Raw genomic sequence first — 19,532 nt, 5'->3', positions numbered from 1 at the left:
TTAACAAGAGAGCCAATAGATATCTGTCCTTTGAGGGTTGCAGGCAGAAAGGGCCCGCCCCTTTCAACACAAATGAATACTGTCAGCCTGAAAGTCTTTCCCAGACCGGTGAGAGGGGGATAGTCCCCTTCTCTCTGAGTGATGCACTTGGGGTGCCCCTCCTGACCTCAGGGCCAAGCTACATGACTCAGTTCCTTTACACTGTGAGGGCTCTCAGTGGCATTAGTTGATTTCCACTTACCCCCAGAGCCATGCAGGGGACATTTCTGTGCCAACATGTGTTTCAAGCCCCTGGAGAAGACTGAAGCTGGCATTAGCACCAGTTCTCTGCCCATGAAGGCCTTCGGGTACCAGGCTGGCACTTAGCTGAAAGACAGGAGCATAGGCCAGGGCATGGGGTTCTATGTGCAGAATGTCTTCTTTCCTATCCACTGAAGTCATTGACCAAGTGGAAAATGACAGGGTCTCCCTGCAAAATGTGAATCACCCATACACTTCTGCCCACCTACAAGCACCCATCTGACAACACTGAGCTGCCCATGAAGCTACCTCACAGCTGTGCAAGGGCTTTGGACTGACTGGGGCCCCACTGGATAGTGGACATTGGACTTGATATTCTCCACTCAGGAAGTGATTCCAGAAGCTCATAAATGTGGAAAAATAATACATTTTAAATATTAGCTTGATAACGATGGGTGGCATCCCTTGAGCATGTGCAAAGCACTGGGCCCTAGACTGTGAAAATAGCTTTCTGCAGTGTGCTCAGTTTTGATGGTGTGGAACTTTGAGCTTAATGAAGGATGAGGGGTCAAGACCCCCAAAACTGATAACTGAGGCAGCCTCAATGCCCCACGCCTGTCTCAATCAAGGCGTCATATTCAACACTGGAATGTCCATGGATCCCTCAATGTCGGCTCTAGCAAGACGCATATATTGGGCTGTGAGTTCTCCTCGATTCTATGACCCGCTCCCTGGAGACCACCATCCTGGACAGCAAGGTTTTGAGGATTCTTGGAACCACTCTCTCAAGACCCCATGCTGAGCAATGGGTTTCTTCTCTCTCAGCAGACCCTCATGTTGCACAGTGAGCTGTGGGCCTTCCCTCTTCTCTACTCGTATCAGCCCCATATTGAACGGTGGGCTACCTAGGTCACCCTGCTCCCTCTTGCATCTCCGAGGATCCCCTGCCCTCTCACATTTCAATTAGAGTCCACTCGTCTTGTCGTTTTGAACACCTAAGGCCTACACTCCAGTTCTTGGGTGCTGTAAATTCTAGGGGTGGACAAAACTCATGGAGTTTAATTCTGTGGAATTCTGCGGAGTTACATAAAAACTCTGCAAGATTCTGTGGAGTTCTGACAATGGGCGGAAATATACACGTTGGGCTGCTCGCGCTGCAATTTAGCATCAGCAGCACGAGAAACGCAGAAACATCAACGTGAACGGCACCATGGAGTTATGTCAGAGCTTGCGGCTATTCAAGTTGATTTTGCTGCAGCTTGAGTAGAAAATCTACTAAAGAAGAAGTGCTTGACTACGACCACTTACGACCACCCGCGTTAGAAAATGGCACTAGGGGACACCAAATCTCGCTCACACCCACTCGCGCTTACATTTCTGGAGCCTCCTAGGAAACACTACACCACCCAGTGATTGGCGGAATCTGCCCAGAACTCCACGTTGCAGGAGTAGAGCGGACTCTCCAAATTCCACAAGATCTGCAGGGGGAATGAAACATTCTACCCACCCCTTGTAAATTCAGGCAGGGAGGACTGTGACCCGTAGAAAGGCTGAAAAGTATTTTCCCCAGGAGCAGACTTCACACCATGCTTGCATCACACTCTACGTTTCTCTGCACCTTGTCATCCCTCCTCCCACCTGCCTCCTAAACTGTGCCTCTAAAGGTCTCATCAGTACAACATTCTTCCCTTGTCTGCACTCACGCCACATCCCAGCAGGCTAACCTCAGTGCTTCTCTGCTGGCATGTCTCGAGAGGCTGCATGTCTGTGTCTGACACACAGTGCATGACGGGTACACCAGTGCAAATGGACCACCTGTGAAGGTGCCTAAGAGCCTTGCAGACTGCATAGCCTTGAGATCAGTGGAGGCTTCCAGCAGCATTGTAGTTTCATTGCCTATGTTTCCTGTGCTTGAAGACTCATTGGAGTTTTATGCCCATTCTGTAGTTGGCCTCTCTATAGAGAGGAGCACAAATTGTAAGGGGATTCTTAGCCCTGTCCGATACAGTAATTCACTTTAAACACATCACCTTTTAGGTAGGACACCCAATTATAATAATGTGCCCTGGATCAGACTGGCCTATAGGGCAATCTGGCAGTGCCAGAAGGCTGGTCTGACAGGTCAGTATGTCAGGCATTTTTTGACTGTTGTGGGCCAGTTTTTTTGCCTGGTGGGCCAGCTTTTACTGTTGATTTCCCTGACATTACCAAAAAGATAGAGAGCAGCAAGCGCATTTGCGTTCAGCCTCCAATACCTCCCAAAACACCTCCACAGTGTGTCTTTAAAGATCAAAACTACATTGATTTGCAGAATGTGGGCTATTTTAAGCTACCTGATTTGGTCCCATCACAGTGTCCACTTCTGAGGGCCCTATCAGGGAAAGGGCTCACTGTCCCCAGGGAGCAACAGATTCAGTGAAAATCAGAGCAGCTGCTTCAAAGGGAAACTTGCCTGCACTTAAAGGAACAGAGAGAGATCCACTTGCAGTGGGTTTGTGTCTGGCGGGAGTCTATAGGACCCCATTTCTCACCTTCAGTGGCCTGCCTTCAGAAGGCACACTGACAGTGCACAACCTTTTTGTGGCACACTTTGAGTGCTCCTCCTAAGTGCCTGTTGGCATCTGCAGCCACGAGTGATAGGAAAGGCGACAGCATGGAGCAACGCCCCCATAGAAATTAGGGAGCACCCTCTCATGATAGCCGTGGAGCTACATGTGCATCAGCGCTATCAGTATTACAGAAGGGGACGCACAAGCATCCACACACCTTTCTATAATATCATTGTGCCCACTGAGCGCACAAAGCGGCTGCACATGAATGCTGCGGCCCCAGGGCACAATGTATACTCCAGCCCCAGGTGGTAATGAAAATATTATTGCTATGGGGAAAACTAGAGCTTTAAATCTGAGGTTGTTTCTTGAATATTCTCTGTTTTCTTTGTATTTCCAGAGCAGCTCTTTCCCTATGTGCCAAACATATTTCTTTTTGCTCTTCTCCCCCTGGATGAGACATTTACAAGCATTCCAGCAATCACCTTTTGTTGCTTTATTGTGACACCCTGAGACCTGCATCACAGGGATACCCTGGAGGGTGATTAGTCACACCTTTCAAACCCTGGTTGATTGATTGATTAATGGCTTGGATCTGCGGGTGGTGCTGCAGAATCCCAGCTGAAATCACTGATGTGGCTGAACAAGAATTAATGATTCTAGCTGCACTCACTGATCAGACCAAACAAGGCTGAATGATTCTAGCCGCACTCACTGAGGAGGCCCAACAAGGCTCAAAGAATCTAGCCACACTCACTGATGAGGCCCAACAAGACTGAATGATTCTAGCTGCACTCACTAATCCAAACAAGGCTGAAAGATTCTAGCCGCATTCACAGATGAGACCCAACAGGACTGAATGATTCTAGCTGCACTCATTGATGAGACCCAACAAGGCTGAATAATTCTAGCCGCACTCACTGATGAGGCTCAACAAGGCTGAATGATTCTAGTCGCACTCACTGATAAGGCCCAACAAGGCTGAATGATTCAAGCTGCACTCATTAATCAGACCAAACAAGGCTGAAAGATTCTAGCTGCACTCACTGATGAGGCCCAACAAGACTGAACGATTCTAGCTGCACTCACTGATGAGGCCCAACAAGGCTGAAATATTCTAGCTGCACTCACTGATGAGACCCAACAAGACTGAGTGATTCTAGCTGCACTCACTGATGAGGCCCAAAAAGACTGAATGATTCTATCTGCACTCACTGATGAGACCCAACAAGACTGAATGATTCTAGCTGCACTCACTGATAAGGCCCAACAAGGCTGAAATATTCTAGCTGCATTCACTGATGAGACCCAACAAGACTGAATGATTCTAGCTGCACTCACTGATAAGGCCCAACAAGGCTCAAAGATTGTAGCCGCTCTCACCGAAGAGGCCCAACAAGGCTGAATGATTCAAGCTGCACTCACAGATGAGGCCCAACAAGGCTGAATGATTCTAGCTGCACTCACTGATGAGGTCCAACAAGGATCAAAGATTCTAGCTGCACTCACTGATGAGACCCAACAAGGCTGAGTGATTCTAGCTGCACTCACTAATAAGGCCCAACAAGGCTGAAATATTCTAGCTGCACTCACTGATGAGGCCCAACAAGACTAAATGATGCTAGCTGCACTCCCTAATCAGACCAAACAAGGCTGAAGGATTCTAGCTGCACTCACTGATAAGGCCCAACAAGGCTCAAAGATTCTAGCCGCTCTCACCGATGAGGCCCAACAAGGCTGAATGATTCAAGCTGCACTCACAGATGAGGCCCAACAAGGCTGAATGATTCTAGCTGCACTCACTGATGAGGCCCAACAATACTGAATGATTCTTGCTGCACTCACTGATGAGGTCCAACAAGGATCAAAGATTCTAGCTGCACTCACCGATGAGGTCCAACAAGGCTGAATGATTCTAGACGCAAACACTGTTGAGGCCGAACAAGACTGAATGATTCTAGCTGCACTCTCTAATCAGACCAAAGAAGGCTGAATGATTCTAGCTGCACTCACTGATGAGGCCCAACAAGGCGAATTATTCTAGCCGCACTCACTGATGAGGCCCAACAAAGCTCAGAGATTCTAGCCACACTCACAGATGAGGCCCAAAAAGGCTCAGAGATTCAAGCTGCACTCACTGATGAAGCCCAACAAGACTGAATGATTCTAGCCGCACTCACTGATAGGGCCCAACAAGGCTGAAATATTCTAGCTGTTCTCACTGATGAGGCCCAACAAGGCTGAATGATTCTAGCCGCACTGACTGATGAGGCCCAACAAGATTAATGAATCTAGCTACACTCACTGATAAGGTCCAACAAGATTAATGAATCTAGCTACACTCACTGATGAGGCCCAACAAGATTAATGAATCTAGCTGCACTCACTGATGAGGTCCAACAAGGCTGAAATATTCTAACTGCACTCACTGATGAGACCCAACAAGGCTGAATGATTCTAGCTGCACTCACTGATGAGGCCTAACAAGGCTGAATGATTCTAGCCGCACTTGACTGATGAGGCCCAACATGATTAATGAATCTAGCTGCACTCACTGATGAGGCCTAACAACGCTGAATGATTCTAGCTGCACTCAATGATGAGGCCCAACAAGACTGAATGAATCTAGCTGCGCTCACTGATGAGGCCCAACAAGGCTGAGTGATTCTAGCTGCACTCACCAATCAAACCAAACAAAGCTGAATGAGTCTAGCTGCACTCACTGATGAGGCCCAACAAGGCTGAATGATTCTAGCTGCACTCACTGATGAGGCCTAACAAGGCTGAATGATTCTAGCCGCACTTGACTGATGAGGCCCAACAAGATTAATGAATCTAGCTGCACTCACTGATGAGGCCTAACAACGCTGAATGATTCTAGCTGCACTCACTGATGAGGCCCAACAAGACTGAATGAATCTAGCTGCGCTCACTGATGAGGCCCAACAAGGCTGAGTGATTCTAGCTGCACTCACCAATCAAACCAAACAAAGCTGAATGAGTCTAGCTGCACTCACTGATGAGGCCCAACAAGACTGAATGATTATAGCTGCACTCACTGATGAGACCCAACAAGACTGAATGATTCTAGCCGCACTCACTGATGAGGCCCAACACGGCTGGATGATTCAAGCTGCACTCACTGATGAGGCCCAACAAGGCTGAATGATTCCAGCTGCACTCACTGATTAGACCCATCACTACTGAATGATTCTAGCTGCACTCACTGATGAGACCCAACAAGGCTGATTGATTCTAGCTGCACTCACTAATAAGGCCCAACAAGGCTGAAATATTCTAGCTGCACTCACTGATGAGACCCAACAAGACTGAATGATTCTAGCTGCACTCACTGATAAGGCCCAACAAGGCTGAAAGATTCTAGTCGCACTCACCGATGAGGCCCAATAAGGCTGAATGATTCAAGCTGCACTCACTGATGAGGCCCAACAAGGCTGAATGATTCTAGCTGCACTCACTGATGAGGCTGAACAAGACTGAATGATTCTAGCTGCACTCACTAATCAGACCAAAGAAGGCTGAATGATTCTAGCTGCACTCACTGATGAGGCCCAACAAGGCGAATGATTCTAGCCGCACTCACTGATGAGGCCCAACAAAGCTCAGAGATTCTAGCCACACACACTGATGAGGCCCAACAAGGCTCAGAGATTCAAGCTGCACTCACTGATGAGGTCCAACAAGGCTGAACTATTCTAACTGCACTCACTGATGAGACCCAACAAGGCTGAATGATTCTAGCTGCACTCACTGATGAGGCCTAACAAGGCTGAATGATTCTAGCCGCACTTGACTGATGAGGCCCAACAAGATTAATGAATCTAGCTGCACTCACTGATGTGGCCCAAAAAGATTAATGAATCTAGCTGCACTCACTGATGAGGCCCAACAAGATTAATGAATCTAGCTGCACTCACTGATGACGTCCAACAAAGCTGAAATATTCTAACTGCACTCACTGATGAGACCCAACAAGGCTGAATGATTCTAGCTGCACTCACTGATGAGGCCTAACAATGCTGAATGATTCTAGCTGCACTCACTGATGAGGCCCAACAAGACTGAATGAATCTAGCTGCGCTCACTGATGAGGCCCAACAAGGCTGAGTGATTCTAGCTGCACTCACTAATCATACCAAACAAAGCTGAATGAGTCTAGCTGCACTCACTGATGAGGCCCAACAAGACTGAATGATTATAGCTGCACTCACTGATGAGACCCAAAAAGACTGAATGATTCTAGCCGCACTCACTGATGAGGCCCAACACGGCTGGATGATTCAAGCTGCACTCACTGATGAGGACCAACAAGGCTCAAAGATTCTAGCCGCACTCACTGATTAGGCCCAACAAGGCTGAATGATTCTAGCCGCACTCACTGATGAGGACCTTCAAGGCTGAAAGATTCTAGCTGTACTTACTGATGAGGCCCAACAAGGCTGAGTGATTCTAGCTGCACTCACTGATGAGGCCCAACACGGCTGGATGATTCAAGCTGCACTCACTGATGAGGACCAACAAGGCTCAAAGATTCTAGCCGCACTCACTGATTAGGACCAACAAGGCTGAATGATTCTAGCCGCACTCACTGATGAGGACCATCAAGGCTGAAAGATTCTAGCTGTACTTACTGATGAGGCCCAACAAGGCTGAGTGATTCTAGCTGCACTCACTGATGAGGCCCAACAAGGCTGAATGATTCTAACTGCACTCACTGATGAGGCCCAACAAGGCTGAATGATTCTAGCCACACTCACTGATACAGCCCAACAAGACTGAATGATTCTAGCTGCACTCACTCATGAGGCCCAACAAGGCTCACAGATACTAGCTGCACTCACCAATGAGGCCCAAAAATGCTGAGTGATTCTAGCCGCACTCACAGAGGAGGCCCAACAAGGCTCAAAGAATCTAGCCACACTCACTGATGGGGCCTAAAAAGACTGAATGATTCAAGCTGCACTCATTAATCAGACCAAACAAGGCTGAAAGATTCTAGCCGCACTCACTGATGAGGCCCAACAAGACTGAACGATTGTAGATGCACTCACTGATGAGGCCCAACAAAATTGAATGAATCTAGCTGCACTCACTGATGAGGCCCACAAGACTGAGTGATTCTAGCTGCACTCACTGATGAGGCCCAACAAGGCTGAATGATTCTAGCTGCACTCACTGATAAGGCCCAACAAGGCTCAAAGATTCTAGCCGCTCTCACCGATGAGGCCCAACAAGGCTGAATGATTCAAGCTGCACTCACAGATGAGGCCCAACAACGCTGAATGATTCAAGCTGCACTCACAGATGAGGCCCAACAAGGCTGAATGATTCTAGCTGCACTCACTGATGAGGCCCAACAATACTGAATGATTCTAGCTGCACTCACTGATTGAGGTCCAACAAGGATCAAAGATTCTAGCTGCACTCATTGATGAGACCCAACAAGGCTGAGTGATTCTAGCTGCACTCACTGATAAGGCCCAACAAGGCTGAAATATTCTAGTTGCACTCACTGATGAGACCCAACAAGACTGAATGATTCTAGCTGCACTCACTGATAAGGACCAACAAGGCTGAAAGATTCTAGCCGCACTCACCGATGAGGCCCAACAAGGCTGAATGATTCTAGCTGCACTCACTGATGAGGCCCAACAATACTGAATGATGCTAGCTGCACTCACTGATGAGGTCCAACAAGGATCAAAGATTCTAGCTGCACTCACTGATGAGGTCCAACAAGGCTGAATGATTCTAGCCGCACACACTGATGAGGCCGAACAAGACTGAATGATTCTAGCTGCACTCTCTAATCAGACCAAAGAAGGCTGAATGATTCTAGCTGCACTCACTGATGAGGCCCAACAAGGCGAATTATTCTAGCCGCACTCACTGATGAGGCCCAACAAAGCTCAGAGATTCTAGCCACACTCACAGATGAGGCCCAAAAAGGCTCAGAGATTCAAGCTGCACTCACTGATGAAGCCCAACAAGACTGAATGATTCTAGCCGCACTCACTGATAGGTCCCAACAAGGCTGAAATATTCTAGCTGCACTCACTGATGAGGCCCAACAAGGCTGAATGATTCTAGCCGCACTGACTGATGAGGCCCAACAAGATTAATGAATCTAGCTACACTCACTGATAATGTCCAACAAGATTAATGAATCTAGCTGCACACACTGATGAGGCCCAACAAGATTAATGAATCTAGCTGCACTCACTGATGAGGTCCAACAAGGCTGAAATATTCTAACTGCACTCACTGATGAGACCCAACAAGGCTGAATGATTCTAGCTGCACTCACTGATAGGGCCTAACAAGGCTGAATGATTCTAGCCGCACTTGACTGATGAGGCCCAACAAGATTAATGAATCTAGCTGCACTCACTGATGAGGCCTAAGAACGCTGAATGATTCTAGCTGCACTCACTGATGAGGCCCAACAAGACTGAATGAATCTAGCTGCGCTCACTGATGAGGCCCAACAAGGCTTAGTGATTCTAGCTGCACTCACCAATCAAACCAAACAAAGCTGAATGAGTCTAGCTGCACTCACTGATGAGGCCCAACAAGGCTGAATGATTCTAGCTGCACTCACTGATGAGGCCTAACAAGGCTGAAGGATTCTAGCCGCACTTGACTGATGAGGCCCAACAAGATTAATGAATCTAGCTGCACTCACTGATGAGGCCTAACAACGCTGAATGATTCTAGCTGCACTCACTGATGAGGCCCAACAAGACTGAATGAATCTAGCTGCGCTCACTGATGAGACCCAACAAGGCTGAGTGATTCTAGGTGCACTCACCAATCAAACCAAACAAAGCTGAATGAGTCTAGCTGCACTCACTGATGAGGCCCAACAAGACTGAATGATTATAGCTGCACTCACTGATGAGACCCAACAAGACTGAATGATTATAGCCGCACTCACTGATGAGGCCCAACACGGCTGGATGATTCAAGCTGCACTCACTGATGAGGCCCAACAAGGCTGAATGATTCCAGCTGCACTCACTGATGAGACCCATCACTACTGAATGATTCTAGCTGCACTCACTGATGAGACCCAACAAGGCTGATTGATTCTAGCTTCACTCACTAATAAGGCCCAACAAGGCTGAAATATTCTAGCTGCACTCACTGATGAGACCCAACAAGACTGAATGATTCTAGCTGCACTCACTGATAAGGCCCAACAAGGCTGAAAGATTCTAGTCGCACTCACCGATGAGGCCCAACAAGGCTGAATGATTCAAGCTGCACTCACTGATGAGGCCCAACAAGGCTGAATTATTCTAGCTGCACTCACTGATGAGGCTGAACAAGACTGAATGATTCTAGCTGCACTCACTAATCAGACCAAAGAAGGCTGAATGATTCTAGCTGCACTCACTGATGAGGCACAACAAGGCGAATGATTCTAGCCGCACTCACTGATGAGGCCCAACAAAGCTCAGAGATTCTAGCCACACACACTGATGAGGCCCAACAAGGCTCAGAGATTCAAGCTGCACTCACTGATGTGGCCCAACAAGACTGAATGATTCTAGCCGCACTCACTGATAAGGCCCAACAAGGCTGAAAGATTCTAGCTGCACTCACTGATGAGGCATAACAAGGCTGAATGATTCTAGCCGCACTGACTGATGAGGCCCAACAAGATTAATGAATCTAGCTGCACTCACTGATAAGGTCCCACAAGATTAATGAATCTAGCTGCACTCACTGAAGAGGCCCACCAAGATTAATGAATCTAGCAGCACTCACTGATGAGGTCCAACAAGGCTGAACTATTCTAACTGCACTCACTGATGAGACCCAACAAGGCTGAATGATTCTAGCTGCACTCACTGATGAGGCCTAACAAGGCTGAATGATTCTAGCCGCACTTGACTGATGAGGCCCAACAAGATTAATGAATCTAGCTGCACTCACTGATGAGGCCCAAAAAGATTAATGAATCTAGCTGCACTCACTGATGAGGCCCAACAAGATTAATGAATCTAGCTGCACTCACTGATGACGTCCAACAAAGCTGAAATATTCTAACTGCACTCACTGATGAGACCCAACAAGGCTGAATGATTCTAGCTGCACTCACTGATGAGGCCTAACGACGCTGAATGATTCTAGCTGCACTCACTGATGAGGCCCAACAAGGCAAATTATTCTAGCCGCACTCACTGATGAGGCCCAACAAAGCTCAGAGATTCTAGCCACACTCACAGATGAGGCCCAAAAAGGCTCAGAGATTCAAGCTGCACTCACTGATGAAGCCCAACAAGACTGAATGATTCTAGCTGCACTCACTGATAGGGCCCAACAAGGCTGAAATATTCTAGCTACACTCACTGATGAGGCCCAACAAGGCTGAATGATTCTAGCCGCACTGACTGATGAGGCCCAACAAGATTAATGAATCTAGCTACACTCACTGATAAGGTCCAACAAGATTAATGAATCTAGCTACACTCACTGATGAGGCCCAACAAGATTAATGAATCTAGCTGCACTCACAGATGAGGTCCAACAAGGCTGAAATATTCTAACTGCACTCACTGATGAGACCCAACAAGGCTGAATGATTGTAGCTGCACTCACTGATGAGGCCTAACAAGGCTGAATGATTCTAGCCGCACTTGACTGATGAGGCCCAACAAGATTAATGAATCTAGCTGCACTCACTGATGAGGCCTAACAACGCTGAATGATTCTAGCTGCACTCACTGATGAGGCCCAACAAGACTGAATGAATCTAGCTGCGCTCACTGATGAGGCCCAACAAGGCTGAGTGATTCTAGCTGCACTCACCAATCAAACCAAACAAAGCTGAATGAGTCTAGCTGCACTCACTGATGAGGCCCAACAAGGCTGAATGATTCTAGCTGCACTCACTGATGACGCCTAACAAGGCTGAATGATTCTAGCCGCACTTGCCTGATGAGGCCCAACAAGATTAATTAATCTAGCTGCACTCACTGATGAGGCCTAACAACGCTGAATGATTCTAGCTGCACTCACTGATGAGGCCCAACAAGACTGAATGAATCTAGCTGCGATCACTGATGAGGCCCAACAAGGCTGAGTGATTCTAGCTGCACTCACCAATCAAACCAAACAAAGCTGAATGAGTCTAGCTGCACTCACTGATGAGGCCCAACAAGACTGAATGATTATAGCTGCACTCACTGATGAGACCCAACAAGACTGAATGATTCTAGCCGCACTCACTGATGAGGCCCAACACGGCTGGATGATTCAAGCTGCACTCACTGATGAGGCCCAACAAGGCTGAATGATTCCAGCTGCACTCACTGATGAGACCCATCACTACTGAATGATTCTAGCTGCACTCACTGATGAGACCCAACAAGGCTGATTGATTCTAGCTGCACTCACTAATAAGGCCCAACAAGACTGAAATATTCTAGCTGCACTCACTGATGAGACCCAACAAGACTGAATGATTCTAGCTGCACTCACTGATAAGGCCCAACAAGGCTGAAAGATTCTAGTCGCACTCACCGATGAGGCCCAATAAGGCTGAATGATTCAAGATGCACTCACTGATGAGGCCCAACAAGGCTGAATGATTCTAGCTGCACTCACTGATGAGGCTGAACAAGACTGAATGATTCTAGCTGCACTCACTAATCAGACCAAAGAAGGCTGAATGATTTTAGCTGCACTCACTGATGAGGCCCAACAAGGCGAATGATTCTAGCCGCACTCACTGATGAGGCCCAACAAAGCTCAGAGATTCTAGCCACACACACTGATGAGGCCCAACAAGGCTCAGAGATTCAAGCTGCACTCACTGATGTGGCCCAACAAGACTGAATGATTCTAGCCACACTCACTGATAAGGCCCAACAAGGCTGAAAGATTCTAGCTGCACTCACTGATGAGGCCCAACAAGGCTGAATGATTCTAGCCGCACTGACTGATGAGGCCCAACAAGATTAATGAATCTAGCTGCACTCACTGATAGGGTCCCACAAGATTAATGAATCTAGGTGCACTCACTGATGAGGCCCACCAAGATTAATGAATCTAGCTGCACTCACTGATGAGGTCCAACAAGGCTGAACTATTCTAACAGCACTCACTGATGAGACCCAACAAGGCTGAATGATTCTAGCTGCACTCACTGATGAGGCCTAACAAGGCTGAATGATTCTAGCCGCACTTGACTGATGAGGCCCAACAAGATTAATGAATCTAGCTGCACTCACTGATGAGGCCCAAAAAGATTAATGAATCTAGCTGCACTCACTGATGAGGCCCAACAAGATTAATGAATCTAGCTGCACTCACTGATGACGTCCAACAAAGCTGAAATATTCTAACTGCACTCACTGATGAGACCCAACAAGGCTGAATGATTCTAGCCGCACTTGCCTGATGAGGCCCAACAAGATTAATTAATCTAGCTGCACTCACTGATGAGGCCTAACAACGCTGAATGATTCTAGCTGCACTCACTGATGAGGCCCAACAAGACTGAATGAATCTAGCTGCGATCACTGATGAGGCCCAACAAGGCTGAGTGATTCTAGCTGCACTCACCAATCAAACCAAACAAAGCTGAATGAGTCTAGCTGCACTCACTGATGAGGCCCAACAAGACTGAATGATTATAGCTGCACTCACTGATGAGACCCAACAAGACTGAATGATTCTAGCCGCACTCACTGATGAGGCCCAACACGGCTGGATGATTCAAGCTGCACTCACTGATGAGGCCCAACAAGGCTGAATGATTCCAGCTGCACTCACTGATGAGACCCATCACTACTGAATGATTCTAGCTGCACTCACTGATGAGACCCAACAAGGCTGATTGATTCTAGCTGCACTCACTAATAAGGCCCAACAAGACTGAAATATTCTAGCTGCACTCACTGATGAGACCCAACAAGACTGAATGATTCTAGCTGCACTCACTGATAAGGCCCAACAAGGCTGAAAGATTCTAGTCGCACTCACCGATGAGGCCCAATAAGGCTGAATGATTCAAGATGCACTCACTGATGAGGCCCAACAAGGCTGAATGATTCTAGCTGCACTCACTGATGAGGCTGAACAAGACTGAATGATTCTAGCTGCACTCACTAATCAGACCAAAGAAGGCTGAATGATTTTAGCTGCACTCACTGATGAGGCCCAACAAGGCGAATGATTCTAGCCGCACTCACTGATGAGGCCCAACAAAGCTCAGAGATTCTAGCCACACACACTGATGAGGCCCAACAAGGCTCAGAGATTCAAGCTGCACTCACTGATGTGGCCCAACAAGACTGAATGATTCTAGCCACACTCACTGATAAGGCCCAACAAGGCTGAAAGATTCTAGCTGCACTCACTGATGAGGCCCAACAAGGCTGAATGATTCTAGCCGCACTGACTGATGAGGCCCAACAAGATTAATGAATCTAGCTGCACTCACTGATAGGGTCCCACAAGATTAATGAATCTAGGTGCACTCACTGATGAGGCCCACCAAGATTAATGAATCTAGCTGCACTCACTGATGAGGTCCAACAAGGCTGAACTATTCTAACGGCACTCACTGATGAGACCCAACAAGGCTGAATGATTCTAGCTGCACTCACTGATGAGGCCTAACAAGGCTGAATGATTCTAGCCGCACTTGACTGATGAGGCCCAACAAGATTAATGAATCTAGCTGCACTCACTGATGAGGCCCAAAAAGATTAATGAATCTAGCTGCACTCACTGATGAGGCCCAACAAGATTAATGAATCTAGCTGCACTCACTGATGACGTCCAACAAAGCTGAAATATTCTAACTGCACTCACTGATGAGACCCAACAAGGCTGAATGATTCTAGCTGCACTCACTGATGAGGCCTAACAACGCTGAATGATTCTAGCTGCACTCACTGATGAGGCCCAACAAGACTGAATGAATCTAGCTGCGCTCACTGATGAGGCCCAACAAGGCTGAGTGATTCTAGCTCCATTCACTAATCAAACCAAACAAAGCTGAATGAGTCTAGCTGCACTCACTGATGAGGCCCAACAAGACTGAATGATTATAGCTGCACTCACTGATGAGACCCAAAAAGACTGAATGATTCTAGCCGCACTCACTGATGAGGCCCAACACGGCTGGATGATTCAAGCTGCACTCACTGATGAGGACCAACATGGCTCAAAGATTCTAGCCGCACTCACTGATGAGGCCCAACAAGGCTGAATGATTCTAGCCGCACTCACTGATGAGGACCATCAAGGCTGAAAGATTCTAGCTGTACTTACTGATGAGGCCCAACAAGGCTGAGTGATTCTAGCTGCACTCACTGATGAGGCCCAACAAGGCTGAATGATTCTAACTGCACTCACTGATGAGGCCCAACAAGGCTGAATGATTCTAGCCACACTCACTGATACGGCCCAACAAGACTGAATGATTCTAGCTGCACTCACTCATGAGGCCCAACAAGGCTCACAGATTCTAGCTGCACTCACCAATAAGGCCCAAAAAGGCTGAGTGATTCTAGCCGCACTCACAGAGGAGGCCCAACAAGGCTCAAAGAATCTAGCCACACTCACTGATGAGGCCCAAAAAGACTGAGTGATTCAAGCTGCACTCATTAATCAGACCAAACAAGGCTGAAAGATTCTAGCCGCACTCACTGATGAGGCCCAACAAGACTGAACGATTGTAGATGCACTCACTGATGAGGCCCAACAAAACTGAATGAATCTAGCTGCACTCACTGATGAGGCCCACAAGACTGAGTGATTCTAGCTGCACTCACTGATGAGGCCCAACAAGGCTGAATGATTCTAGCTGCACTCACTGATAAGGCCCAACAAGGCTCAAAGATTCTAGCCGCTCTCACCGATGAGGCCCAACAAGGCTGAATGATTCAAGTTGCACTCACAGATGAGGCCCAACAAGGCTGAATGATTCAAGCTGCACTCACAGATGAGGCCCAACAAGGTTGAATGATTCTAGCTGCACTCACTGATGAGGCCCAACAATACTGAATGATTCTAGCTGCACTCACTGATAAGGCCCAACAAGGCTGAAAGATTCTAGTCGCACTCACCGATGAGGCCCAACAAGGCTGAATGATTCTAGCCGCACTGACTGATGAGGCCCAACAAGATTAATGAATCTAGCTGCACTCACTGATAAGGTCCCACAAGATTAATGAATCTAGCTGCACTCACTGAAGAGGCCCACCAAGATTAATGAATCTAGCTGCACTCACTGATGAGGTCCAACAAGGCTGAACTATTCTAACTGCACTCACTGATGAGACCCAACAAGGCTGAATGATTCTAGCTGCACTCACTGATGAGGCCTAACACGGCTGAATGATTCTAGCCGCACTTGACTGATGAGGCCCAACAAGATTAATGAATCTAGCTGCACTCACTGATGAGGCCCAAAAAGATTAATGAATCTAGCTGCACTCACTGATGAGGCCCAACAAGATTAATGAATCTAGCTGCACTCACTGATGACGTCCAACAAAGCTGAAATATTCTAACTGCACTCACTGATGAGACCCAACAAGGCTGAATGATTCTAGCTGCACTCACTGATGAGGCCTAACAACGCTGAATGATTCTAGCTGCACTCACTGATGAGGCCCAACAAGACTGAATGAATCTAGCTGCGCTCACTGATGAGGCCCAACAAAGCTGAGTGATTCCAGCTGCACTCACTAATCAAACCAAACAAAGCTGAATGAGTCTAGCTGCACTCACTGATGAGGCCCAACAAGACTGAATGATTATAGCTGCACTCACTGATGAGACATAACAAGACTGAATGATTCTAGCCGCACTCACTGATGAGGCCCAACACAGCTGGATGATTCAAGCTGCACTCACTGATGAGGCCTAACAACGCTGAATGATTCTAGCTGCACTCACTGATGAGGCCCAACAAGACTGAATGAATCTAGCTGCGCTCACTGATGAGGCCCAACAAGGCTGAGTGATTCTAGCTGCACTCTCCAATCAAACCAAACAAAGCTGAATGAGTCTAGCTGGACTCACTGATGAGGCCCAACAAGACTGAATGATTATAGCTGCACTCACTGATGAGACCCAACAAGACTGAATGATTCTAGCCGCACTCACTGATGAGGCCCAACACGGCTGGATGATTCAAGCTGCTCTCACTGATGAGGCCCAACAAGGCTGAATGATTCCAGCTGCACTCACTGATGAGACCCATCACTACTGAATGATTCTAGCTGCACTCACTGATGAGACCCAACAAGGCTGATTGATTCTAGCTGCACTCACTAATAAGGCCCAACAAGGCTGAAATATTCTAGCTGCACTCACTGATGAGACCCAACAAGACTGAATGATTCTAGCTGCACTCACTGATAAGGCCCAACAAGGCTGAAAGATTCTAGTCGCACTCACCGATGAGGCCCAACAAGGCTGAATGATTCAAGCTGCACTCACTGATGAGGCCCAACAAGGCTGAATTATTCTAGCTGCACTCACTGATGAGGCTGAACAAGACTGAATGATTCTAGCTGCACTCACTAATCAGACCAAAGAAGGCTGAATGATTCTAGCTGCACTCACTGATGAGGCCCAACAAAGCGAATGATTCTAGCCGCACTCACTGATGAGGCCCAACAAAGCTCAGAGATTCTAGCCACACACACTGATGAGGCCCAACAAGGCTCAGAGATTCAAGCTGCACTCACTGATGTGGCCCAACAAGACTGAATGATTCTAGCCGCACTCACTGATAAGGCCCAACAAGGCTGAAAGATTCTAGCTTCACTCACTGATGAGGCCCAACAAGGCTGAATGATTCTAGCCGCACTGACTGATGAGGCCCAACAAGATTAATGAATCTAGCTGCACTCACTGATAAGGTCCCATAAGATTAATGAATCTAGCTGCACTCACTGATGAGGCCCACCAAGATTAATGAATCTAGCTGCACTCACTGATGAGGTCCAACAAGGCTGAACTATTCTAACTGCACTCACTGATGAGACCCAACAAGGCTGAATAATTCTAGCTGCACTCACTGATGAGGCCTAACAAGGCTGAATGATTCTAGCCGCACTTGACTGATGAGGCCCAACAAGATTAATGAATCTAGCTGCACTCACTGATGAGGCCCAAAAAGATTAATGAATCTAGCTGCACTCACTGATGAGGCCCAACAAGATTAATGAATCCAGCTGCACTCACTGATGACGTCCAACAAAGCTGAAATATTCTAACTGCACTCACTGATGAGACCCAACAAGGCTGAATGATTCTAGCTGCACTCACTGATGAGGCCTAACAACGCTGAATGATTCTAGCTGCACTCACTGATGAGGCCCAACAAGACTGAATGAATTTAGCTGCGCTCACTGATGAGGCCCAACAAGGCTGAGTGATTCTAGCTGCACTCACTAATCAAACCAAACAAAGCTGAATGAGTCTAGCTGCACTCACTGATGAGGCCCAACAAGACTGAATGATTATAGCTGCACTCACTGATGAGACCCAACAAGACTGAATGATTCTAGCCGCACTCACTGATGAGGCCCAACACGGCTGGATGATTCAAGCTGCACTCACTGATGAGGACCAACAAGGCTCAAAGATTCTAGCCGCACTCACTGATGAGGCCCAACAAGGCTGAATGATTCTAGCCGCACTCACTGATGAGGACCATCAAGGCTGAAAGATTCTAGCTGTACTTACTGATGAGGCCCAACAAGGCTGAGTGATTCTAGCTGCACTCACTGATGAGGCCCAACAAGGCTGAATGATTCTAACTGCACTCACTGATGAGGCCCAACAAGGCTGAATGATTCTAGCCACACTCACTGATACGGCCCAACAAGACTGAATGATTCTAGCTGCACTCACTCATGAGGCCCAACAAGGCTCACAGATTCTAGCTGCACTCACCGATGAGGCCCAAAAAGGCTGAGTGATTCTAGCCGCACTCACAGAGGCGGCCAAACAAGGCTCAAAGAATCTAGCCACACTCACTGATGAGGCCCAAAAAGACTGAATGATTCAAGCTGCACTCATTAATCAGACCAAACAAGGCTGAAAGATTCTAGCCGCACTCACTGATGAGGCCCAACAAGACTGAACGATTGTAGATGCACTCACTGATGAGGCCCAACAAAACTGAATGAATCTAGCTGCACTCACTGATGAGGCCCACAAGACTGAGTGATTCTAGCTGCACTCACTGATGAGGCCCAACAAGACAGAATGATGCAAGCTGCACTCCCTAATCAGACCAAACAAGGCTGAATGATTCTAGCTGCACTCACTGATATGGCCCAACAAGGCTCAAAGATTCTATCCGCTCTCACCGATGAGGCCCAACAAGGCTGAATGATTCAAGCTGCACTCACAGATGAGGCCCAACAAGGCTGAATGATTCTAGCTGCACTCACTGATGCGGTCCAACAAGGATCAAAGATTCTAGCTGCACTCACTGATGAGACCCAACAAGGCTGAGTGATTCTAGCTGCACTCACTGATAAGGCCCAACAAGGCTGAAATATTCTAGTTGCACTCACTGATGAGACCCAACAAGACTGAATGATTCTAGCTGCACTCACTGATAAGGCCCAACAAGGCTGAAAGATTCTAGCCGCACTCACCGATGAGGTCCAACAAGGCTGAATGATTCTAGCTGCACTCACTGATGAGGCCCAACAAGGCTGAATGATTCTAGCT

The sequence above is a fragment of the Pleurodeles waltl genome, chromosome 11 (genome assembly GCF_031143425.1).
Source record: "Pleurodeles waltl isolate 20211129_DDA chromosome 11, aPleWal1.hap1.20221129, whole genome shotgun sequence".
In the NCBI taxonomy this organism is placed as follows: domain Eukaryota; kingdom Metazoa; phylum Chordata; class Amphibia; order Caudata; family Salamandridae; genus Pleurodeles; species Pleurodeles waltl.
The sequence above is the reverse complement of the archived record's forward strand: the minus strand, read 5'-3'. Positions refer to the sequence as shown.